The sequence below is a fragment of the Candoia aspera genome, chromosome 10, assembly GCF_035149785.1.
Source record: "Candoia aspera isolate rCanAsp1 chromosome 10, rCanAsp1.hap2, whole genome shotgun sequence".
NCBI classification, from domain to species: domain Eukaryota; kingdom Metazoa; phylum Chordata; class Lepidosauria; order Squamata; family Boidae; genus Candoia; species Candoia aspera.
Window position 1 is genome coordinate 16343900 of NC_086162.1, and position 25770 is coordinate 16369669.

The 25770-nt window shown below is 40.9% G+C and overlaps 1 long non-coding RNA gene across 1 annotated transcript in view; it reads right to left on the reverse strand.

Moving 5' to 3' along the window:
• Positions 1-25770, reverse strand: part of LOC134503471 (uncharacterized) — a 194157-nt gene that overhangs the window by 85063 nt on the left and 83324 nt on the right. The gene's annotated exons all lie outside the window — the stretch shown is intronic.

Here is a 25770-nt window from a genome sequence, read left to right on the forward strand (position 1 = left end):
TTTTTCCTGGGTATACGCCTGCGCTAACTTGGAGAGTGCGGTCGGCCCGCCTCCTCTCCGAAGCTGTTTTCTATAGGCTGGGATATCAGAGGGGGCGGGGCGAGGGGCGTGTCCTCAGGGCGACCGAGATTGAGCGCAGCAGAATGAATGAGCGAAGGTGACAGGAGGCCGTACAGTAGTATATATTTAGGTACATTACGTAAATCCGGCCTTCAGCGAGTTTTCTGTCGTCGGGAATTTTTTTGCAGCCCAGATGGAATAGCGTTGGTTTCTTTATTTGCTTGCATTTATTCATTTGATGTAGACCCATGCCTTTTTGCATTGGTGAGCACTCACAGTGGCCAAGGGCATTTAAATATATATTTTTATATATATATATATATATATTAGAAATTGAAGATACAATCTATGGAAGCGAAAGTTGGACTTTAAAGAAGCAGGATAGGAAGAGTATTGACGCCTTGGAATTTTGGTGTTGGAGAAGGCTCCTTAGGATACCATGGACAGCCAAGAAAGCAAACTGATGGATCATGTACAATCAAACCACAGTTGTCACTCGAGGTACAAATGACCAGGCTCAGATTATCCCACTTTGGACACATTATGCAAAGACCCAATTCTCTGGAGAAGGCTCTGATGCTGGGAAGGGTGGAAGGAAAGAGAAGAGGACCACAAGCAGCAAAGTGGAGGGACTCGATTGCAGTGGTGATGGGTGCACTGTTGGAAGAGCTGAAGGACCAGGTTAGGGGCAGATCATCATGGAGAAAGTCTGGCACATAATTCTTCAATCGACTGGAAGTTCTGCAGGTCTCATAGATTTTCTAAGTGAAGGCAAATAATAGATTTAATGGATTAGATTTGATAAACAAAGTGCCTGAAGAACTATGGACTGTTTGTGACATTATTAAAGAGGAAGCAAAGAAAAATATCCAAAAATGTAGAAAGCAAATGAAGGCAAAATCTCTATTGATACACACATTGAGAATAATGGAAAAAAGCAAAAGGCAACAGAAACAAGAAATAAGAAACTTTGCCCAACTGCTGAGTTCTAGAGAAAAGCAAGAAGATACAAGGAATTATATCTAGGTAAGCAATGCACAAGAATGGAAGGACAAGAGAGAAAGAAAATTAGAGAAATCAAGGGAAACTTTTATGCAAAGATTTGCACAATAAAAGACAATGAAGGCAGAGACCTAAAGCAGAAAGAAGATATAAAGGAGAGATGGTGCAAATATACAAACAAGGTCCTGAACATTAAAGGTACATATTAAGGTAGGATCAGTGAAGGAGAGCCCGACATTTTGGAAAGTGGAGTTAAAAGGACCCTAAAAAATACTGCTCACAACAAAAATCTGGCCAATGATGTAGTTACATTACTTAGAGTCTGAAGGCAGTGGTCAAGGGTATGCGGGTCATCTGGATCTCAGGGGAACCTCATTCCAGAGGGCAAGCACTGCTACAGAGAAAGCATACTTCTGGGGTCACGAGAGATGCCACTGTTTAATCAAAGAAACTGGGGCGCACTAACCCTGCCAAACTGAATCCGCCGGGCAGATACTATGGGAGGCATACAGTCTGTCAAGTAACCAGGCCGTATCAAACAACTCTCAGTGGGGTTGTTGTTGTTAGTTGCCATCGAGTCATTTACGACTCATGGCGACCACATGTATAACAGAACGAAATGCTGTTCGGTGCTGCGCCATATGCCTGACTGTTCCAATGTTTGCATCCATTGTTGGGGTAACTATCAATCCATCGCATTGAAGGTCTTCCTCTTTTCCGCTGGCCCTCAACTTTACCAAACACGATGTCCTTTTCAAGCAATTGGTCTTTCCTGATGATGTTCCCAAAGTATGAGAGTCTAAGCCTAGTTATCTTCGCCTCTAGGGAACATTCTGGTTGTATTTCTTCTAAAACTGATTTGTTTGTTCTTCTGGCAGTCCGTGGTATTTTCAATAATCTTTGCCAACACCACAATTTGAATGCATCAATTATTCTTCTGTCTTCCTTTTTTAATGTTCAACTTTCACAGGCATATGTGGCAATTGAGAAGACCATGGTGTGAGTCAGACACATCTTTGTTTTTAAACTGACTTCTTTACTTCTAAAAACTTTAGATAGGTCTTTGATGGCAGATCTTCCCAGTGCGATACGTTGTTTGATGTCTTGATTACTACTTCCCTTGGCATTGATTGTTGATCTGAGTAGATGAAATCGTTGACAACTTCAATTTCTTCTCCATTTATTGTGACATTGTTTATTGGTCTATTTGTGAGAATCTTCTTCTTCTTCACATTCAGGTGTAGTCCATATTGTTGACTACAATCTTTGATCTTCATCAGCAAGTACTTCAAGTCTTCTTCACTTCCAGCAAGCAAAGTTGTATCATCTGCATATTGCAGGTTGTTAATGAGTCTTCCACCAGTTTTGATACCCAGTTCTTCTTCGTACATTCCTGCTTCTTAAATTATTTGTTCAGCGTACATATTGAATAAATAGGGTGAAAGTATACAACCTTGCCTCACACAGAGTCTAATAAATAATAAAAGGAATATATATTTCCCCCCATACCCTTGGCCATACCCATGGCTGTGTTTTCCATACCTGTCTTCAGACAGCAAGATAGCGCTAAAGAATGTTCAGGCTACTGATCATTTACACATACCTCACAGGCTAGTAAGGTGATGCTCAAGATTTTGCACTCCAGATTTCTATAATATATGGAACAAGAATTGCTAGATGTGCGAACTGGAATCAGAAGAGGCACTCAAAATTACATTGTGATATGATGAATAATAGAAAAGGCAAGGGGGTAGGCCTCAGCTTTTGCTTTATTGATTATATTAATCACATTTTATTTCTAGTGTATTTATTGTATTTGTAACTGCTTTTTATTTTAATTTCGTTTTTATTGTAAACCACCCAGACTCCCTCCTTGGGAGGGAGATGGACAGTGATAAAGTTTGATAAATAGAATAAAAAAAATTAATGCTTTTGACTGTGCAGATGACAAAAAATGGTGGATAGTCCTTGAAAATATGGATGTACCAGGCCAACTCATCCAGCTCTTTAAGAATTAGTTATAAACAAACAGTTTATAAATAATGGAATGTAGAGTATTTAATTGTTCAGAATATGGAAAGGGACTATAATTTATATAACTTACATGCAGAAAATAGAATGAAAAATGCTGGACCGAAAGAAATGGCAGTTGGGATTAAAATGCTGTGAGCTACATCAGCAGTCTCGGACAACGTGAATGATACAGCTTTAGTGGCCAGAAGCAAGAAGAATCAAGGTATCTTTTGTTGAAGAGGAAAAGAGAAAGTGTAAAGCTGTTCCACTGCTCAGTATTAAAAAACCTGAAATCATGTCAACAGGCAGTGTCAACCTTACCTGGTGCAAAAAGGTGGAGCAAAGTTGAAAATGGACAGGCATTATCTTTCTAGGCTCAAAAAGTCACAGGGATTGTAACTGTAGCCATGACGTACATGGTGTCTGTTACTTGGGAGAAAGGCTCTGACCTCTAGACAAAATATTGAAGACATCACAATGACAACAAAGATGTGTATTGTCAAGGCCATGGCTTTGCCAGTTGTAACAGATGACCGTGAAAACTGGACATCAGAAAGGCTGAACACAGAAGAATAGATGCCTTTGAATTGTGGCACTGGAGACAATGGTTGAGAATATCTTAGATCTCAAGAAAGAGAACTCACTTAGTAAGAGATAAGTGAACCCAGACTGTTCATTGGATGCAGTAATAATGAAGCTAAAGCTGGCATATTTGGCCACATGATATAAAGGCAGGAGTCACTGGAGTAGATTCCAGTGCGTGGGAAAATCAAAGGTAATTGAAAAAGAAACCAAAAGAAGACAAGATGGCTAGATGATATCACTGAGGACACCTGTAAGAGCTTACAAGAACTCAAAGAAACAATTTGAGACATAAAATCTGCTGAATTGTCTGTTGGGTCATGAAGAATCAGAAGCAACTGAACAAGGCTGTTTTAAAGCTACCCCCCCTTTTTTTTTCTTTTCAGATTAAAGTCTAAAGCTTTAAGTTTAAAGTTTAAGTTTCAAGTCATATAGAGGCAAGGGAAGATGGCTTGGTCCATGCACTGCACTAAGCCATGGTTTGCCTAACCTTGATTTTTGAAGAAACAACAATTGACTGGATTCACATAACCCACCAGGCAGAAACCATGGTTTATAAATCACAGCAGCCACATTCACATAACACACTGAGGTTAAACCAAAACCAAACAATTCAGATTATACTTTAGCATGATGTGTCAACCAGGTTTATAGCATTCGTCAAAAAAGTCTCTTGTAAAGTAAAGGCTTTGTACCTGGTGATTTTATGGATACATCTGTCTACTTTTCTTGGCATAATACAGAAGTAATTTGCCACTGCCTTCTTGTGCAAATAGTGGATGTGCAAGACAAGGGTGCAAATAGAGGATGTGACCACTAGATGTCAGAATTAATCCATGAAACATGGCTACATCTGGCCTCAAAGAGTTCAACCACCAAATAAGCGTCATCCCTGGAGAACTGTCATTTAGCCAAACTGCAAGCAATTTGAAATACTTGACCTGTAAGGGTTCAAGCTTTAATTTGAAAATTAGAGGCTCAGGGAGAGAAACTGATGACAAAACCTATTTGCCCTTAAATGTTCGCACATCTCTCAGTGGGTGCAAACATTTTCTTTTTTCCCTAATTATTTGCTGTTTCCAGAGAATGTGGTGGTGGCCCATGGCTTAGGGTAAATGGAGAACTGAGTACAGCCCCCAGTGACTGCACAGATGCATCAATGTTGTTTTCTTGGTAACAGGAGTAGTTGGCCATTTACTTCTCCCAGGATTTCAAAAAATCTCTTTCCAAGTTAATCTAGAGCCTGGGATTTCCTAGTAATCACCCATCTGAATATAACTTAACTTAATTATGATCCCTGACCAGCATTTATCTGAGTATTAACAAAATCAGTCCTTCGTAGCTTTTTCACAATCAGGCATATCACCTAGATCAGTGTTTCTCAGCCTTGGCTACTTTAAGATATGTGGACTTCAACTCCCAGAGTTTTTCACTCCTTGAAAAACTAATGGCCAATCCCTTCTGTATTGTTCCCAAAGAAAGCTCCATGGGCCTATCTTTGAAGCCTCCAAGGATCAAGTTCAACTTGAAAAAGCCTTCATCCATTGTCCATGCCATTGCTGTACAATCTTCTACCATTCTAGGAGGACTTCAGAGATTTAGGCCCTTTCCATTCATCTTCCAGAATCCAATTCACGAGTCTCCTAGCCAACCAATGTCTCTGTTAGGTGGCCCATTCGTGACTGTTCAGATCAATGCCAGTTCAGGAGGGAGGAAGCTAGTATCAAAAGCGCTTTAGCAACCAACTGCCATTCAGGGACATCTATCGAGACAGTGGTCAAAAAAGTCAGGATGGCGGCCATAGGCATGCAACCAAAACCACATGCCTTTTTCAATCATGGGATCATCTTGACTTTTTAAAAACCCTCCTGCAGATTTCCCTGCTGCCATTCCAAGTATTCTATAGGATACTGATATTAAAAGTCCTGGATAAAGCTACATCTTCCCCATTCCACTGCAGTTCTGCTGGCCTCTAATCATCTTTGCTGATAAGGACATTTCAGAAACTCAGCAGCTTGCTACTGTTTTGTAAAAACTCAACAGCTTTTAAAGACTATAGTGACACCCTAAGCCTCCAGTATTGTCTCTTTCGAAGATAATCCCAAAAAATAGCAGAGGACATTACTTATGAAACAGAAGAGTACAATGAAGTCCAAAAATGAGACATCATCTTTTTCACTTGGACTAAGATGTTACTATAAAGTGAATTATGGCCAAATGGATCCGAATGTGCAGCAAAGCCATTTGATATTGTGAATGCAAATGGGTAGCTCTGCATCTCTTGATCAAATTAATCAGCAAGTCAACGGAACCTGAGATTGAATTAGCTGGAAGGCAATTTGTCCCTTGTGCATAGTACAAAAGTGGCCAATCCAATCCTTTTAAGATCACGCAACTGTCCCCTTGAGATGCATTTGTTCGTCTAGCAAGAACATGTGAATTATAAAAGATTTCTCTCCTCTTCCTTCCTGTATATTTTCTTCTTCGCAATTCCAGATGGAGGGAGAAGAAAATCCAAGACATTAGAATTTAACAAACTCATATTCAGGGAAGGGACGTTGTTGCTGAGTGTTTAGTGCAGAAGTCCAGCACCTGATGTGGCACCAGATAATATCTGAAAATGGTGCCAGAATGTAAGTTTTGATCTGAACAAAGGGGAAAATAGTGAAATACATGAGGAAAGAGGGTCAAAAAATTAATTAATGAATTAAATTGTTAAATTCAAGGTCACTTGCTGGGTATAAGAAAAAGGCAGAAAAACCTGGTTTCTTTTCCAGTTGCTTAAGAAGAAATGCCACTTTGGTGTACCTGCAACTGTGAAATTCTTCTGCCTTGAAAAATGATTTCAAGGCTGCTCTTTCACTGTAAACCATCAACAGATTTGTAATGGACTTCCCAAACATCAGGAGGCATTATGTTTGAAAAGCATGTTAGGAAAAACAAGAAAAAGATAAACGTGTTTTTATAATAGTGGCTAGAATGTCAGTAAGAGCAAGGATAAACAGGTTGTTGTGGTTATTTAAATTAATATTAGTGCTGGTTAAGTGTTACTGCATGCATATGTTACTACTCTTTAAAGCAGTGTTTCTCAACCTCAACAGCTTTAAGATGTGTGAACTTCAACTCCCAGAATTCCTTGCTGGCTGGGGAATTCTTGGAGTTGAAATGCACACATCTTAAAGCTGCTGAGGTTGAGAAACACTGCTTTAGAGCAATCTTTCCTAGCCTAGATATCCTCCAAATGTAAAGTCTTCCAGGTGCTGTTTGTTTGTTTGTTTGTTTGTTTATTTATTTGTTTGTTTGTTTATTTACAGAGTTTGCATCCAGCACAATCAACTAGATGCCCAGAGAATTCTGAGAGTGTATTGATTGATTTACGGATTTGCTTCAGTTTCCCCAAACTTTCAGTGGCTTATCACAGAGCAGCACAAAATAAGTTTAAAAGTTTAACAACAATCGATTTCAACAAATTACAACCCACCTGAGGCATCACCACTTGGTGATGTTATAGTTGTCACTGGTCCTGAAAGTTTTCACAGTTCTCCCAAAATGTAGTAAGGAAGAGGTATGCAAGGTTAAGCTATTCCAAAGGTAAGGGGCCATTAGTGAGAAGGCTTGACATCAGACACAGTGCACATGGCCTTCCCTTGAGGGTGGGACCCTCAGCAAGCCATTTCTCCCTGATCACACTAGATGAATTCAACCCAGGAAAGGTGGTCTTGAAATTCTCCAAGGCCTAAGCCATATAGTGCTTTAAAGGGGACAACCAGCATCAGGAAGCTAACTGGCAGACGATGCAACTGTCATAGTAGTGGTGGTATATGGGCAATCCTCAGACTGCTTATCATTAACTGGGTGGCCATCTGTTCAACCAGCTGAAATCTCCAAATGATCTTCAAGGGAAGGCTGATGTAGAGCAAGTTTTTATTTTATTTATTTTTAATGTCCTCACACCTGGGAGAAACTCAATTTGGAGCCAGTCTCTCTAGCGTAGGGGTGGGGGAGCAGTGGCCCTCCAGATATGTAGTCCTGTATTTGAGATGGGCAGCCAAGGGAGGGAGGAAGGAAGGACAATTCTTGGCCTGTCTCCACATTGGCCATGCTACTGGTTGCGACTGAAGGGAACAGTAATTCGACAATATCTGATGGCCGCAAGTTCTCCATCCTCCATATCATCTGTAAGCCAGTCGGTATGTCAGCCCTCAGATAGGAAGAAGAGCATCATGATGTAACCTTAAAGAGGGAGGACAGATGATAAATTTATTTGTAAGTGCTGTACAGAAGATCAGAAGCTGCTGCTTTATACCTTTTTTCTTTTTTTCTTCTTTTCTTTCCTTTTCTTTATCTATTCACTACTTTTTCTTTATTCTCATTCTTTTTCTTAAATTTGTATTGCTTTTATTACTGTGAAAATTCTTCAATAAAAATTAATCTAGATATCTATATCTATACCTATACCTGTGTGAAAGGTGAAAGGTCCCCTGTGCAAGCACTGAGTCATGTCTGACCCTTTGGGGGGACACCGCTTTTGCAATGTTTTCTTGGCAGACTATAGAGCGGGGTGGTTTGCCATTGCCTTCCCCAGTCCTCACCTCCCCCAGCAAGCTGGGTGCTCATTTCACCGACCTCGGAAGGATGGAAGGCCGAGTCGACCTGAGCCGGCTCCCTGAGAATCCAGCTTCTGCTGGGATCGAACTCGGGTCGCGGGGAGAGTTTCGGTTGCAATACTGCCGCCTACCACTCTGCACCACACGAGGCTCTTACACCTATATCTATATATCTATATCATCTATCTCAGTCCACAAATAAAAACAGGAGAAATTATGCCAACAGGGAAGATAACTGTGGCAGGAAATCATGGTGTATTGAAAACCTTCAGACAAAGATATAACACTAATGCGGGCTACAATTCCCCACCCCACCCTCAAAAAAGCCTGGGGGTGGGTGGTTGTACAATGCACAATTTTTAAAAAAAAGTGAACAAAAAACAGCAATTCCTAATGTGAAAGCAACGTGAGGCCCAACATGCTCATTCTTTTCATATTTTTAACTCTGCATTTCAGAAAGTACTCAAGTCACGATGTTCCTCGACAAGTAGTTTACAGCAACTTTTTTTTCTCCTGAAGAGATGATTATTATTCTCATCATCCCAGTCATTATTGGCAGCCCTCCCCTCCGCAGTGCAGCTGCTTTGGCGGACTCTTCCGTCTTTTTCTTTCCGTTTATTTTTACAAAAATAAAAGTGCAAGTTCTCTTGGAAATGACAATGCAGGAAAATGAGTACTGTCGATATATCAGCTAGAATTAACATTTCTAAAGGGGACGCAAGACAAAGGCAAAGCTGGTGATGAGGAAGGAAATTAAATGGAAAGAACGTCCTTCCCATTATCAGGCAACAATACGTGATGGAAGCAGCCCAGGCCTCTTAGTTAAGGAGAAAAGAATGAATGGGCTCCAGGCTGTTATCCACCATTTCTCTTGGAATAATTTTTATCCACGTCAGACTGGAAATGCAGATTGGCACAATGCTTCCATCTTAAGAGGGAGACAAGGCCTTCTATCGGAGCAGTTGTTATCCATACTGCTCTCTCACCAAAATAATGTAATAAATGACAGAAGCCTAGAGTTGGAAGGAGCCCTTGAGGTCATTAAGCCCAACCCTCTACATAGTGCAGAGATCCAAATTAATGCATCCACAACAGATGGTTAACTGTCTAGCCTCCCAGAAGCAGCCAGAAAAAGGAAACTCTTCCCAGCCACTTTGGATGATTCCAAGACTCAAGAAGGAACTTAAATAGGAAGAACAGGAAGGAGATTTCATTGCAAATAAAATCCTCATGCTTGTTGCATGGCAAGGGAGAGCCTTTATTTATTTATTGGATTTGAAGGCTGCCCAACTTCAGAATGACTCTGGGCAGCTTGCCAAAAAAGGGAGGTCAGTGGACATGACGCACAACTCTGAAGCCCATGGATGTCAACAGCCCATACATTAGAATAGAATTTTCTAGGTTAAACATCCTAAGATTACATGACCCGACAGTGTTTTTTTCCCTCTTACAATCTTGAAATCATCATTAACAAGGCACGACTGATGATGGCAGATTTTGTGATGGCCCTTTATTGTTTGTGCCAATGTTTGAACAGCCTGCTTCCAAACCCTTTGGGATTTAGCAGCCATTTCCCTGCGCAGTGATGGGACTTAGACTGACATCCAGGGGAACTTTTAACCCTGAATGACACAATCATTTACCTGGTCTTTGCTTGACCATGTCTTCCAAAGAATTTTCTTACTTTACACTTCCACCTGAACACACCCAATGTAGAGAAGCCCACACCTGTCCTTGGTCATTGGTCGCATGGCCAAAACTGTCCTTATTCTTGAGACGTTTTTCCTAATGTTCATCTGGCATCCTTGTTCCTGCAGCTTGAATAAGATGTCCAAGTCTTTTATAAGCACCATTTTTGGCAGGGGTCTTGCCCTGATACTTTCATGGGCAGAATCAGTGATCCCAAGCATGTAACCCAAGACATTCAAAATTAGTCGCTATCAGCAAATCATTGAAGGTCAGGGGTGGGGGGTGGGGGGTGGGCTATTCTATTTTATATGTGGAATGGGATGCTGGAAGACAGTGGAAGTGTGGGATTGAAGCCACTTAAGTAGGGAAGGGTAAGAAGGAAGGAAGGGCTGTGCAGAACAAATTCAGGCCAAAGTTCTTCCCATTCAGGTATTAGCGCTGCTAAGTTGAACAAAGGCGGACATGGCCTCCATTTGACAAGCCTTCCGTTGACCCAATTAGTCTCTGAAACAACAAATAGAGCCAAGTATCTCCAAGTCCCTGGCTTCTTAAACAAATCCACTCCATCTGCATTTGACACCAGAGCCCCAGGATACATTTCCAGGCAGATGGCTTTCTCATTGCTCTTTTTGCCCCCCCCTATTCACAGGATGGCAGCACGCCATCTTCTGACCTCATTAGCTTGCCTTTAGGTTGGCCTTCCCCCCATGCTCCAATGCTACCAGAGTGCTAATTACGACACAAAACTGTCCACAGGAATTTGTTCAGAGGACGTCCAATCTTTGCCACTTAGCAGAGGAATTCTTGGCAGGGGGTTAGAAAAGCATACAACAGATAATGGAAGGGGGTAGACGATGGCGGCCTGTATCAACAGATAAGTGATAAATTTAAGGTATTTTATAAATTACACTTGGGGAAATTAAAGCAGCTCCATGTGTGTTATTTTTCTGTAGTATCTCTGGGACATCCATAGCACTTACATCTTACCCTGCTTCATCAGTTCCCTGAAAGAAGAGATATTTTTATATGAGTTTACTTTTCTCAATCCTCCAAGTCAGACTGTAGAAAAATACTGTGCAGCGGCAGTGAAAATGAAGCACCAATTAATGCAACGTCTCTCATAGTTACAATTCAGTTTATTTGTTGACTACCTTGATGCTATCCAATATTTACTTTACTATTTTTACTACTGTTTAATATTCTGGTCTTTGGCTGTAATAAAGGAAGAGGAGGAAGGAGAGGAACCAAGGCAGATACTACCTTTGTGGTGATGGTGATGGTGATGGTGATGGTGATGGTGATGGTGATGGTGATGGTGATAAAGAAGAAGAAGAAGAAGAAGAAGAAGAGGAAGAAGAGGAAGAAGAAGAGGAAGAGGAAGAAGAGGAAGAAGAATTATGACACTTAAAAACATCAAGACCTGGTTCTGCCACCTCGCTTGGGGCGGAGAAGGGAATAGATTTATATGGGGATGGCTGCTATAGACCACTCCTCCCATACTTGGACTGTTTTAGATTCTTTTGCCACTTGGACTTTTTTATTTTTTACTCTTATTTATATTACTTATTATGGTAATTTTACATTGTATATTTTATTCATTGTATGATTGTTGTTTTAATTGATTACTGTAAACCGCCCAGAGTCCCCCGAAGGGAGGAGATGGGCAGGTACAAATTGGATAAATAAATAAATAATAAAATCTACTAGGGTCATGACAGTCTGCTGCCCTTCATCAACCCTTCAACATCATGATCAGTGGTCTAGCCATCATGATCATAATCTGTCATCCAAAACATTTGGATATGGTAGGGTGTTAATGTGAATCTATACTTACATTTTGCTAGGGATCTGCAAATCATTAAAAACCCTGTCTGCTGTAATGCCTAGATTGGTGAGCTAACTGTCTAGTCTGATTGTTTTCTTGTTCAACTTATGCAAATTTCTGTTACCATTTACATTCTCACAATGACAAGTTACAGGAAAAGTTACCCCAAAGTTGAAGTTAAATGCAAGCTTTGTTTCTTCAAAAGGTGCAGTGAAAACCTGTATGAAACACCCTTAGCTACCATCTGCAGCTGACAAACATTGAAAAAGTTGAACAGTGGAAGATATCTGATATGTAAATTTTGCTTTGGAAATGAGAGCATGTTCCTCCAAACTCCAGGATGAAACTCACAGGTGGAAATTTTCAGAAACATCCAAAAAGCCAAACGCCAAATGCTGCTCTTAGAATAAAACTTACACAGTACCAATATCCTGTCCAGAGAATGCAATAACTTGGGCAATATGAAATGGATTCTACTGCTACTAAAGTGATAGTACAGACAATTTTGTAACCAAGTCTAGATAAGGACAAAGACTTCTAAAAACTATTATATTGGCACATTCTTCACATAATGCAACATCCCATCCTCTAGATCAGTGTTTCCCAAACTTGGCAACTTTAAAACGTGTGGACTTCACCTCCCAGAATTCCCCAGTCAGCATGCTGGGAATTTAAGTACACACATCTTCAAGGAGTCAAGATTGGGAAACACAATTCTGGGGTGCCAGAAAGATCACTCTTGGGCTCGTGTGCAGCGTATCTCTCATGGTCCCCAGATGCTTTTCAGAGTAGAAGGAATCCAAAGTTTGGGGGGTTCTTTTGCAGATTGCTAGGAGGCAAAATGTCTGCTTTAAGTTTTGCAGAGGATTAAAGCACCCATTTTTACTACTTTTAAAATTTCACCACCCACCCACTTCAAACCCAGCCAGTGCATTGCTTAAACTGAGAAAAGTTTTGTATCTGGCTGCAGATTAAGATACATTAAACCTGATAAAGGTAGTCCTAACTTAATGACCACAGTTGGGACCCAAATTTTATTTGCTAAGTGAAGTGGTCATTAAACTATTCTGACCCAATTTTATGACCTTTTTTGTGGTGGTCATTAAGCGAATCACTGCAGGCATTAAGCAAACCATGTGGTTGTTAAGCAAATCATGCAGTTCCCCACTGCTTTTGCCTACCAGAAGCTGGCTGGGAAGGTCTAAAATGGCAATCACATGACCACGGGATGCTGTGACGGTCATAAATGCGAACCAGTTGCCAAGCACCCAAATCGTGATCACGTTACTGCAGGGACACTGCAACACTCGTAAGGGTGAGGAACAGTTGCAAGTTTTTTTTCCAGCACCATTGTAAGTCTGAACTGTCACTAAACAATTGGTTGTTAAGCAAGGACTACCTGTAACTCTCCTTGTAAAATGGTGAGCTAGCTTGACTGCTACACCTGGGGCTGTCTTTTGGGATTTTGTTTTTTTGTGTGTGTGTGTTCTAAAACAGCGTTTTTCAACCTTGGCAACTTTAAGATGTGTGGACTTCAACTCCCAGAATTCCATGCTGGCTGAGGAATTCTGGGAGTTGAAGTCCACACATCTTAAAGTTGCCAAGATTGGAAAACATTGTTTTAAAAGGACAAGGGAAAAGAGTTGTAATTCCAGATTCTGAAGTTTTAAGACTGCCCCTACCACACTCAATCAAAATAGCCAAGTCGTATGTTCAGAAAAAGGTGAGACTCCTTTTTTTCCCTGTAGATGTTTATCTCCATGCTTGTATATTTATTGTGAGACACGTGGTGTTGCTGAGGTTGTGAAGAAGACATCTGGGACATTCTCTCTGCATCTGGGAAGATGCACTAATCCAGAACTATATTCTGTTGGAAAACTTTTGATAACACGTGCCTGGATGCTTGAAAAACTCCTTTCTTTGAAGAAAAACTTCTGCTAGGCAACAATATGCCAAGGATGATCAAAAAATGGACAGAAACAAACAACAACAACAAAAAAAACCCAAGCCCACACTACTATAGCTATTTCTACTCCTAGAAACTGATGAAACCCATTGCTTGTCTGTTCCTTTTATAGAGCAAGCTTATAGACATCTTCTCAAAAGTAAGTCCCCCTGACTTCAACAGAATGGATTCCCAGGGAAGGCTGTAGAGTTGCAGTCTGCATCTTTTAAAAACAAGAATCAGAAAAGAGAGGGACAAGCCATAATGCACACAACAACACACTTAACCCGATTAACCTGACTGATTTAACCCATTTGTTGTGTTTGCACCATTCGTTGAACTACAAATTAATTAAATTGCCTGGGTTCGCATAACACACTAAATTACTTTTAAAAAAAACCCTCATCAAGGCTAAAATCAACCAAGCATCACATAATGCGAAAATATTGCCCCTGGATTTGTAACTGACCTGATTAAGCATGAACACACTCACTCTCTCTCTACCAGCAGGTATATTGTCTAACCATTTGCCAAATAAATGTGTTTTTCAACCCTCCCCCCACACTTTGTTTTTATACTAAGCAGTATCAATGATGTCCCAATGATGCATCAAGAAGTGATTTCTTACACCATTAGTGGTGCTATTTATAGGCCAAACATTGGCAGAAAGGAAGTGTAATTAGTAAAAAAATTAACAGGGGAATCAAATTACATCAATATGTATTTGTTCTTAAATTAACATACATACATACATATGGTTTAAGGAAAGAATCTAAACCTCTAGTCTTTTGCAAAAAAAAGAAAGGCAAGTCTTTTTACCTGAGTGGATTGCAAATGAATGTATTGGCTTTTATTGTTTTTAATGTTTTTTAAATGATGTTTTTGTTGTGTTTTTGGTTATTTTGTTACATTATTTTTGTGTGTTTTTAACGTACACTGCTCAAAGGAACTCGGTGGTGCTGCGGGTTAAACCGCTGAGCTGCTGAGCTTGCCGATCGGAAGGCTGGCGGTTCAAATCCACGTGACAGGGTGAGCTCCTGTTGCTAGTCCCAGCTCCTGCCAACCTAGCAGTCCGAAAACATGCAAATGTGAGTAGATTAATAGGCACCGCTTCGGCAGGCAGGTAACGGCATTCCATTTAGTTGTGCCGGCCACATGACCACGGAGGAAGTGTCTACGGACAAACGCCGGCTCTTCGGCTTTGAAACGGAGATGAGCGCCGCCCCCTAGAGTCGGACACGACTGGACTTCATGTCAAAGGAAACCTTTACCTTTACCTACACTGCTCAGAGTCATGTATGTCAGATGGGTGGCTATATAAATTTACCATATAGACATAGACATAGGCATAGACATTACCACCAATCAGGTTCTTCAGCTCACTCAGTTCTCTTGTCCACAGGTTGTCTGCGGTGGGGTTGGATAGGGAGGGCAGAGTGCATAAAAAAAATCATTAGAATGACCACCACAACTGTGCAGTCAAAGCTCACCCTCTTTTTTCGGTGGAAATTAACCGGAGCGGGGACACTATTTTCCAGTTTAGTTTGCATCCAGCACACTAAAGCCCTTTTTCCAGAACAGGGCAAGCCTACACAGCACCCTGTTAAGCTAGCAAAAAATATAGTTTGATGTTTATTTATTCTACATCCCCAAACATTAAAACAGGTAACTGGCAAAACAGAGTGAAAAGCAGGAAAAGTATCACCCGCTCAAGATTCTGTTATTATACCCTACAAAAAAAATGTTCCAGTTCTTCTGGTGACTGTTTCCTGAGCTGGCCTACCTCAAAGGGCTGACAGAGAGATGTGAACTATAGGCAAGAGATTAAAAGGGAAGAAGACTTAATAACAACAATCTGCATTATCAGTATCTCTCTATATATCAAGTAGAGAACTTTCCAGAGCCTCTGTTGTGGGTAATTAGCATGGATAGTCCCAAAGGGTTATTTCAGTTTAATCTTAATGTGTACGTAACAGAAGCAGAATAGAGATGGAAACCTGGTGATCCCTACTCTATTCTGCACCATTAAAGAAACAATTTGGTGGACAGGGATGATGCATCCAACATTTGTATGTGGGTTACACATTCAACGCATGTAAAAAAGGAATGGGGCTTTTGCTGTGTGATCCTCTTGACTTTTTTGATCCCTCATCTATCAAGGAACCTGAAGAAACTTCAGCTACAGTGGACTTTGAAAAGGCAAATTCTTTTACTGAGCATCTTCAGCAGATGACCTCCCCTCCTGGAAGGGGCAGATTTTCAGGCATGCTTGCATGAAATGAATTGCTTTTGTAGACCATCTTCCAGGCACATTTTCATAACCAAGCCTGACCCCACTTGGCCATTTTGACATGTTTATGGAGAAGCAGCATCTATGACATGGAGTTCAACATGTTCTTTAGGGTATGCTCAAAATAGTACCAACATAAATTAATGATATATACAGTTGCCCTTCCCCAAAGTGTTTGGCTCAAGTTTCAACAAAGACTATAGCGAAGGCTAGATTATGCTGGGATTATACCCCTTATCTCGGTGTTATTCTGTGCAAGTATTTGTCCATCTTTCTGCCCTACAGTCTTTAATTCCCCTTTCCAAATTCCCTGGAGTCTGGTACACCACACCCTAGGGGTGGGCTGGTCTGCAGCTCCAGCTCTTCATGAACCCAGGCAAATGGGTTCGTTCAGCTAACCATGGGTGGCTGTGTTGTGTAAACACCGTCATTCATTCCTGCTTGGTCATCTGAACGTTTGAGGTTACGCGGATTCAGTGTGTCAACATGAGGCCCACCCCAGGCATCTTTGTGGGCCCCAGGGCCTTTCAGAGACACCCTGTTAGCATAGTAGAAGCCCTGAAGTCTCGGCTTTGAGTTCTGGCCTTTTCATTTCAATTTTTTTTCTCCCCTGGTCCAATACAGGAAGAACTGAACACTTGAGCAGGAACCCTTTTCATAACAGAAGAAGAGGAAATTTGGGCTATAAAGTCTGAACAGAGAAGGAAATAAGCGCTGGGTGTATATAGGAACCTGCCCTTCTAGAGGTCACAGTATTAGTCCATCTTGCATACCTTTGAGGACCAACGTCTTGCCAAAGTCTCAGGCAGAGAAAATCTTTCCCATCACCTCCAGGCTGAACCTTTTCACCCAAGAGCGGGGGGTGGAACTGAAGAAGGATGTCTCTCCACTGAGTAATTGTCCCGCCCCTTGCCTTATCTAGAAGGCATTATTTACTGCCTATCTAACAATCGACTGATTCAGGATGCCCAGTTTTGCTCCAAATAGTAAAACAGCTTTAATTGCCCGTTCCAATTATAAAGTAGGATGTTACTGTTCTATCTTTGGGGCAATTATCCAAACAAACTGCCGTCCTTAAGGCCACAATCTATAATCTATAATTACATTCCACAGCGGCATTCTTTTTGTCTTTTTCTTTCTTCTCTCCTTTTCTTAGCCCCATAATGCTAAGTCCCTCTTTTGGGGGAGATGGGTGGTGACGAAATTAGATAAATAAATAAATGCGTTCTCCGAAGATTTTTTTAAAAATAAGCAGAGGCTTGGGGGCAAAAAAGTCAACATGGTAACTGCAATCATACAATTAAAGCCCTGCCTTTTTTTTTTACATGTGTCATGAATGGCATCTTGATTTTTTTACACATTTACCCCCCAAGGATACCCCTGTTTATAAGTCCAAGTAATATTTTATTTTTTCTTCTACAATCTCTTTTCTCTTTTCAACTGCTTTTCTCTCTCTTTTTTTTTTTTACCAGTTGAACTGTACTTCTTAACAGGGAGAATCATTTTCATCAATATGTATTCAACAAGATAAAACATATTATGAGATTGTGACAGGTTCATGTGGGCACAAACCCTGCTTTTAATAAGATAATCAGTGTATCATTACAGTTGCATCAACAGTTGCTAATATTAATGTCCATCCTAATACATGCCAACTTTAAGGGCGTCCAGTCATTCCGAGCTGAGCAACATCTTGTGTTTTTGGCTTTCAGGAATGTATATAAAACATTTATTAAAATAATTAAAACTCGACAGTTTCATTTAGCAACCAAGTAGGAAGCAGAAATATGAAATGGAAGCAACATATGAGAAACCAATATGGATTGTTGGGTGTTGGGCTAAAAGATCTCCCTTCGAGCCCTTACTTTCTATTATTCTGTGTAGGTTAGCAGAAGCTGATATATAGAAAGAAACAAAAGAATAGAGGTGTATACATGTATATACTTACTGTATATATGACTATTTGCTAGAAGCTCCAGATAGGGCATACAACATTCCCTTCCCCATGGAGTAGGTTGGGCTGAGAAGTGTCTGCCCCAAATTTTCCAGATGAGTTTCCAGGGCTGTGTGCTCTTGATCCTGGGTCTCCCTGGTCTTATTTCCACACCTGCACCATTAAGCTATGTTCTCCCAGAAGCTGACATAAAGGAAGCAGAAAGGGGTAACAGAAAGCAGAAGCTGATATATCAGAAGCAGGAATATGGAAGAGATTTGTTTGGTTGGGCTTAAATGCTGCTTCAACCCAACAGGATGAGAGAGAGAGAGAGAGAGAGAGGATAACTAGATAGATTGGATAACTAGATACAGGTACTCCTCATTTAGCAACTGCCTCATTTACTGACTGTTCGCAGTTATGATGGTGATGAAAAAAATCTTTATGACCAATCCTTGCCTTTACAACTTTCCCAGGTCTGTAAAGCAAAGGAAAGCTGAAATAAGATCATAAGCATAGTCACGGTTTCACTTAGCAACTGCTTCATTTAATGACCAAGTTGCCGGTCCCAATTGTGGTTGTTAAACGAGGACTGCCTGTAGATAGGATAACTTAGATAGACAGATAGCAAGATAGACAGCAAGAAAGAGAGAACAAGAACATTAGATATTTGTTTGTCTGTCTGTTTGTTTGTTTGTTTGTTTATTTAATTTCTATAGCCGCCCATCCCAGCAAGTGACTCTGGGTGATAGCAAGAGAGAGACAGCTAACTACATAGCTAGATATGGATAGGAAGATCATATTATATATATGAAGCAATATATAGGAAAGATGAAGCAAATGTATAGATAGTGGAAACAGGGAGCAGATGCATCTACAGGAATAGATAGACTAGAGCAATTCTTTTCCTCCCAGATGTACACATAAACGTGTTGCTGCACAACCAGAGACAGCAGCATTTAACTTGTACTTGTTCATGAGAACCCTTGATCCTTACTAGAAGAATACTTACCACTTGTGGCAAACCAGAAAAATCAGTAAATAAGAAAGAAAATTCACCCAGGGTAATAACCCTGAGCTTTCTCTTAGTAGGCATGCATATACTTGTCTGCATAAAAGACACTCAAGCAGCTGAGCAAAACAGCCTACTGACAGCGAAATGTCAGTCATTCCTTTGTCTGTGAAACACCTCCACCCCACCTGGCCCTTATTAGCACACCGAAGGAGCATCTCATCAGCTGGCAGCCTTTTGAGCAGCTCCCAGACGATGGGCGAACCAGGAGATGGCATGCTAATCAAGCAAGGGGCTCTCATTGCATAGGAAGTGCAGTATCCTTCTCACCAGTATCTAATTCATGTGACTGTATACTGACAGGAACTAAAGCCAAAATAATAATAATAATAATAATAATAATAATAATAATAATAATAATAATAGGATCTGCACATATACTACACCTATGCATTTTAACACCCTAGGTTCTTGGGAAGAACTTGATGCAAATGAGGGCCAACACCAGCTAAAGAACTGGCAGCTGTGATTTCACATTGTTGTGAGAAGGAGGGGGAGTGGGAGGAGGAGGAGAAGAAGAGGAGGAAGAGGAGGAAGGGGAAGAGGAGGAAGAAGAAAGGCTTAAGCAATGGGTTGAAAGTGAAATGAATAACCTAGAATTGAACAGGGAGAAATGTAAGTTATGCATCTAGGTAGGAAACATGAAATGCACAAATATAAAACGGTTGAGACTTGGCTTGGCAGTAGTGTAGGTGAATGGGATCTGGGTGTCCTTGTTGACCACAATTTAAATATGAGCCAGAAGTGTGATGCATCTGCTAAAAAGTCAAATGCTGACTTGGCTGCGATTTTAAAAAGGGTATGTTTACTTAACCAGTGATTTACATGTAAAGCAAATGTAGTTTTGCTACACTACTTTATTTTAAAAAATAAAGAGTTGAGAAGAACCAACAGCAGCACTAAGACTGCCAAAGTATACTTCACGCACGATCTGCTGCACAAATCTGCTTTTGAAGTGCGTGCTATAAAAGATAGGATAAAATGCAGGCCACAAGGGCATTTGCAGATCTTCTGAAAACCAGGACAATCCCATAAATAGCAAACCTTCAAAATAGGTCTGAAAGGGACAAGGAAGTAGGGCTAGATCCCAGGAAAGATAAAAGTTATGTTCCTTGAATCCGAAGGCACCTATGATTCAACCGAAGTGGGGAACATCCACAGTCTTCCAAACAGCATTCACGTTGTTATTGTGGTTTCAGAAAACATGAGAAGTTCCCAGCAAAAGGAAAGACCTTCAGCAAACTGGTAAGGTTCAAGAGGGCCTTTCAGCCAGAGAGCCTACCAAAAGCCAAAACTGAAATAATAAGAAACCCCTCGCAATACAAGGAAGTGCAGATGGCATGGTTTATGTTGAAGGAGAATTACGATGCCGTCCCCGGAGCAGATATGTATCAGCGTAAAATCTGCCAGATCTCCTCCATAATCAAAGTCAGGAAGGCTCTGGTGGGTGGGGTGAACATTTGCCTGATTTTAACAATGGGGGAGACAAGGACATAGCTGACAGAGTGAGCTTATTCTTGGCATCCCCCTCTGCCTGTCAATGTTTCCATGAAGGCCAATTGTTGTCTAGGACTCGAGCGATGTGGCTATCAGAGAGAGAGGTTTCCATTGAAGCAATACGGAACAAGTCATCGATTTACACGCAAGATAGAAGAGGCTTCCTGAGCTACAGAGATGCAAGCCTGATTCATTAGGAAGAAAAAGAGGGCAGTGGACCAAGATCCAACTTGGGAACTAGGTCTGTTTCCTTTAAAGTTCAAGCCAGTCGAGTCATTCAGGGAACTCTTTTTTTCTGTATACTTCACTAACAACTAAAGAGGTGATCCTTGAAAATCCATTACAATCTACAAATTTAATTTACTTTACTTTAATTTACTTTACTTTAATTTAATTTATGTATTGATTTAACAAAGCCACCCTCTACAGAAGACTTTGGGTGGCTTACAAAATCCATTAAAAAATAAACAAACTGCCCAAGTGGAGTCCTTGTTGCGTTCTCAGCTTGGTGGTTTGCTTGCAGACATCTCATTTCCCGACTAGGTAATATCATCAGTGCTGGTGAGTGTGGGATTTGCTCCCTGTTTACATACAGTAGCTTGCCCTGATGGTATTGGTGGGGGTGTGGTTTCTCCTTGGTAGTTCCTTGATCAGGGTATCATTTACTTGATTAGGGTATTGTGATAAACCCCCAAGAGAGCCAATTTGGTGTAGTGGTTAAGGCCCCAGGCTAGAAGCCAGGAGACACCAGGAGTTCTAGTCCCACCTTGGGCACAAAGCCAGCTGGGTGACCTTGGGCCAGTCACTTTCTCTCAGCCCTAGGAAGAAGGCAATGGCAAACCACTTCTGAAAAACCTTGCCAAGGAAACTGCAGGGACTTGTCCAGACAGTCTCCGAGAATCAGACATGATTGAACAGATTAAAAAAACAAAACAAAACAAACCCCCAAGCACAGGCAGCCAGGACTAAAACAACTGAAATAACAAACAGTACAAAAATCAGTACAACAGGGGCTTGACCAAGGAATCACACCTGTATTAGCCCCAGGCCTGGGAAAAGACCCAGATCTTAAGGGCTTTCCAAAATCCCAGGAAAGTAGGATTCATTCTGCTGCCCACTTTGGCAGAGGAATTTTCATGCCTGATGCTTTTAATTCTTTTTGTTTTAAGTTAAAAAAAATGCCAGGGCAGATCAGATGTTAAAGTAAGGGGAATCAACTTACTTTTAAAAAAACGTATGAGTTGGTCAAATGGATCATCAAACAAATCAACCCAGAGTTCTCACCAGAGGCACAAATGACCAGGCTCAAATTATCCTACTTCGGACACATTATGTGAAGATCCATCTCTCTGGAGAAGGTTCTAATGCTGGGAAAGGTGGAAGGAAAGAGAAGGAAAGAAAGGAAGATGACCAGCAGCAGGGTGGAGAGACTCAGTTACAGTGGCGATGGGTTCACAGTTGGAAGACCCAAAGGACCAAGTTGGGGACAGATCGTCCTGCAGAAAATCTATGTGCTCACTAAGAGTCAACACCAACTTGATGGCACATAATCAATCAATGAGTTGGTCAAGGGATCTCATTCATATTTCTTTTTTTTAAAAACAGTACATTTACAACAAAATGTCATCCTTGTCTTATGTTTCCTGATTGACTGTATATATTTTTTAAAAGTAAGTGGAACAATTACAGTCTTTCTGTGTATTGTTTTTAAGGAAAGGTAAAAAGACAGAATGCTACTTGGATGTTCCTTCTGGGTAGAGTTCATTCCACAGTGGTTTTTCTGGGAGGTGAGATGCTAAAATCCACTTCTAGAGGAATTCATTAGGTCTGTATAAAACTGAATAGCCACTCTGAATAAATTGTTAAATGGATTCCATACACCAGACCAAGTGCCCTTAAATAGGTTTAAAGATTCAATGGACTTTTGTACATACACTGTAAACACACACTTTTTATCAAGTTACTTCAACCAGCTGAATTGGCAATTCAAAATCAACTTGATTCTTCAGAGCCAGTGAACTTTGAAACTGAATCAATCCAGCTTTTGAACTGAATTGAATCAATTCACCTCACCTCACCTCAGGACTCAGGACTCAGGACTACAGCAAAATGGTATCACAGCATTTCAACCTCCCAGGACCCTTTGTGGCAGACCTCAAAGTGACCAATTTGGAAAAAGAAGACTTTAACCACACCATTGAGCAACAGATTGCAGAACACAAACCCATCAAAAGGTTTCAGGCAATCCCAAAAATACTCAACAAACTCAATTGAGTTTTTAAGACATTACAACTGTTACCTGATAAGGTACTTGTAGAGCCAGTTTGGTGTGGTGGTGAAGGCACCAGGCTAGAAACTGTGAGTTCTAGTCCCGCCCTAGGCACAAAGCCAGCTGGGTGACCTTGGGCCAGTCCCTCTCTCTCAGCCCTAGGAAGAAGGCAATGGCAAACCACTTCTGAAAAACCTTGCCAAGAAAATAGCAGGGCCTAGTCCAGGCAGTCGCCAGGAGTCAACACTGACTCAAAGGCACACACTCAAGGTACTTGTAATCTGTCTTACTTGTAACCTGCCTCTGCCTAACCAACCTATTTTCCCCTCCCTCCTCCCCACCCCAATTTCCATGCTACATCAGTCTAGCTCTTTATGCATCTGATGAAGTGAGCTGCAGCTCAGGAAAACTGCTATCTTTGAATAAAATCTGCTAGTCGGAAAGGGTCCTACCAGAGTGCTTCTGATCTATACATGTTTGAATGTCCTTGCTTGGGTGAGGGGCCGCCAGGTGTTGATAACCAGGATCTTAGGATGGCTACAATTACTGCATTGCAAAGGAGCAAGCAGGGCTTAGTATTCTATGCATGCCTTTTTTCACAACTCCCCTTGGTTACTGTGGCAACCACATCTGCTTCCACAATATCTTCCATTAATCATTTACATGCAAGAGGAAAAGAGCTTGGAGGAACCAGCCACACTCCCAAGTTGTTTTTACATGCTTGCCACCCAGTGAGATGCACCAATCTGACATTTTCTGCAGAGTTTAGAAAGGGGTGACTCGGTTGCTTCACTTCATTTTGCATCGTTCTCAGTTAAAGAAGCTCCATGTTCACAGATCAAGACAACCCAGCCCAATCTGCAGTTCCTGGGTCAGAATTTGCACTTCCCTCAGTTGTGCAAAGCCAACTTCAGTTGAGAAAAGAGTGCTTTCAGTGTATGCATAAAGATACATAGTTTAAATCAAAGATGGCTAGCTATGAGGGAGGAAAGTTCATTCAGAAAAACATATGCAAGGGCTAGTGTTCATATAGTTTTTAAATTCAGCAATGGGAACCATAATCTTCATCTCTTCATGCAGGCACCTCTTTCTAACTCAAAAAGCTTCTTAAAATATACACTTACTCTGAGTTCCAACCTGTGATACCTGGTTCCTGGTTCAGTTCCTGGTTCCCAATTCATCTCTTGGTTCCAGATTCATCTCCTGGCCAGCATTGTATTCATGCACAATTAGAAACATGGTACTGTATTGGGTCTGCTTTCCATATATTACTAGTGATTTGATCCTTACTTGATCCAAATGGCTCCATGATTCCTGCCCAAAAATAACATACAGGCTTGGATGACCTCCAAGGTCTGAAGTAAAAAAAGTCTTTATGGCAGGGGAGGAGTTGACCCCACCCTGAAAACTTGTAAATGGAAGAACGTAATGAAATGCTCTGGATGGGTCCATGGTTGAAGGCAAGGACTTGATCCTGCCATATTTTGTTGCATGTTCTGCTTCTAATAGTATCAGTAATGCTAACATTCTGGACAGTGTGCCACATCCTTTCAGATAAGAGTTTTAACAGTTTTAATAAAGTTTGAATAGCCCATTGAAGCTGGGACATTTAAGATACACAATTAGCTATGGCTGATGTGAAAGTTCCTATTTCTCTCTGCTTTCTTTAAAATACAGGAGTATGGTTTTGCAAAACTGAATTCCAAGCACCATGGTATTCTGCATGTTGCTTGAAAATACTACCTGCAGCAGCTGACAAAAAGTCAGCTTTGGTCCACATTATGAATTAATTCAACGCAGCATCATTCAGCTTTTAAATCAAAGGGAGCCGATGAAATATACGGTCACCAGGGCATGGTGATTTTTTTTTAATGAAAATCTCCCCTTGAAGCACTCCTATCACTGTTTGTTCGTTCGTTTGTTTCGATGGCAATATAGACAAGCCAACAAAAATGCTTCTGTATCAGACCCGAATGAACAGGAACTCCCGTTTCTGTGAAATACATTAGCTTAGATATAGTTTTCCATATGCTCCGTTTTCCTTCCCAACCATCTGCAGGAGGGGTCAAAATCTGCAAGACAGCAATGTCACAACTGAAGCCTTTCCCCTTTTGTAGAGGTTCTAATGCTGGGAAAGGCAGAAGGAAGAGGACAACCACCAGCAAGTGAAGGGACTCAGTTATAGTAGCAATGAGTGCATCTTTGGAAGACCTGAAAGACCAGGTTAGGGACAGATTATCATGGAGAAAATCTATCTATGTGGTCGCTAGGAGTTGACAGCAACTTGATGGCACATAATCAGTCAATCAATCATGGATGCCCCAGCGAGCATCCTCTTCAAAAAGTCCCTACCCCTCTCTATTATTGTCTTTTCCCAGCTCTGATTTCATAAACACCGTTTGTTCTGCTTGCATCTGAAGCCATTTGCTCAATCTGTGGCATTTCCTTTATTGATCTTTTTCTACAAGCATCCAATCATTTAGCCTTCTTAGTATCCTATAAATTAAAGAATTGTTTTAAGTATTCAGGGCGCTAGTATTCTTTAAAGTTTCAACTCAAATTAGCAAGAGCCTACAGTGCAGAGAAGAATTGATTTCTCCAAGTCTCAAGCGGCATAGACTTTGTTTTACTCTGTCCTGGTTTTCTACTTAAAAAACATTCATAGTTGGCAATTTTTCTGGTCCAGAAAGTCTGACTTAGCAAAAGCTGAAATTTTGCAAGATCGTACATAAAAGTGGTAACAGCTCACAAGATTTCAGCATTCCCACGTGAGAGTGCAAAAGATTTCTTGCAATGTTGAAAATGATTTCATATTCTTTTGGAGGTAATTTGGCAGATGCCCCATTACCAAACCATACCTTTGCAGTGGCAGAAAACAACCATAGATCCTATATGCAAATAAAAGGGAAGATCTCTTTCAGGTCAAGATCAACTTCCAACGATCAGATGGACATACAGTATCCATGTAGTTTTCATGGCATCAATA